The following is a 1,497-nucleotide window of genomic DNA, read 5'->3' as shown; positions in this document are numbered from 1 at the left end:
CTTGAAAAATTTTTAACCAAAACTTTAAAAATATTTTTATAAAATAAATCTATTCCCGGGGCTGTAGTATCTGCTGTCCATCCAGTTGCCAAATGTAAAGAGTTGGTAATATGCTGAGTTCAAGTGCCATCTGGACTGCATATACACAACATGTATTCCTTAGCCACCACTCAAAAGTGTTGTGAATATCATACTAAATAGTGAGTACTTCTAGAGCAAGAATTGGAACATCCAAAGAGCAACAAGAAAATGGATACTGAGCACAATTAGAAAACAGTACTTCATTCTTCAAAAACCAATTGCATCCCTGCGGACGGGAAGGGTTTAACAAGTTAATCCACAGGTCTTTTACCGGAAGTCCGCCATCGCATTCTCCCACACTCCAAGCATTGTTAGCACTATTGGTAGTTCTCTATCCCAAGTGACAGAGATGTGTCTGTGGCCTTTAATGTGTGTGTATCTTTTGCATGGGTCTATGATATGCAGTGCTTTCTAGAGTATCAGGTGCAAGGCTAGCCACTACTGCCTGGGTTTAAGAACTGTACTACCAATGGCTCCCATTGAAAAAACCTGACAAGAAGCAACTGCAAGGAGCTCTGGTCAGCAAGGGTCAGATTCCCAGGCACAGAGAAGGGAAGGGAAGGGTGGAGATTGGAGGCAAGCAAGGTGAGTAATAGCCTTACCGAAGAGCCTTATACCCATTTACTTTACAGAGCTACTCTGTAGGCCAGTGGAAGTTGCCATATATGTCATCTCTGGAAAATGTGCTGAAGGTCACTGACCTCATCTTATTTCATGCTTCCATGAACCCTCCTCTCATCATGAGAGCTGAGCGTTTAGCTTATGTGCCTAAAGTCAATTCACTCTTCTTTAAAATTTTTTATTTGCATTTATTATATTCAGAATGTACTCCTGGGCCACAGTTTTTGTTTCTTCTGTTTCTTCTGGGATATCTTTTACTTCTGGGCGACGTTCTCTTCTGATTTAAGAACAGTCTGCTCTTTTTCAGTAAGGATCATCTCCATGTGGCAGGGAGAGCTCATGTGTGGGTTAGCAAGTCTGTGAGCTCTGAAAGTTCTATGCCGCATCTTGGAGGCTTTGTTCACCTGGGTGTGCTCCATGACCAGAAAATCTACATCTGAGCCTGTAAGGTTAGCATCACTCTCTGCATTTTTAAGCACATGCAGTAAAAATTCAGTACTCTTCTTGGGCCACCAACCTTGTGTCCAGCCCCATTGTTTGGCCTGGGCAGATCTACCGACTCCACCACTGTCGCAACAGAGTGGTGCACATTGCTTCTGCAAAGTGACATCCATCACGCACTTGGTGGCTTTTTGGATGTGCAGACCCTAGATGGCCTGGGCAGTTTCACGTGTGTTCTTAAAGTGAACGTGAAGATTCGAACCTCTTGATTTGCATGATTTTGTAGGGTTTTCTGGGTCAGGTGAATAGCAAACCATTTTCAGAGATCGTCTTAGACCTCTTTTTTTTTAATTT

At 42.8% G+C, this 1,497-nt stretch overlaps 1 pseudogene; it reads right to left on the bottom strand.

Moving 5' to 3' along the window:
• Positions 1-956: 956 nt before the first annotated feature.
• On the bottom strand, positions 957-1,460 carry LOC113258169 (60S ribosomal protein L17-like; annotated as a pseudogene).
• Positions 1,461-1,497: the final 37 nt, after the last annotated feature.

Source organism: Ursus arctos, unplaced genomic scaffold (assembly GCF_023065955.2).
Source record: "Ursus arctos isolate Adak ecotype North America unplaced genomic scaffold, UrsArc2.0 scaffold_16, whole genome shotgun sequence".
Taxonomy (NCBI): Eukaryota; Metazoa; Chordata; class Mammalia; order Carnivora; family Ursidae; genus Ursus; species Ursus arctos.
Note: the sequence above shows the minus strand (reverse complement) of the source record. Positions and strands in the feature narration are given on the sequence as shown.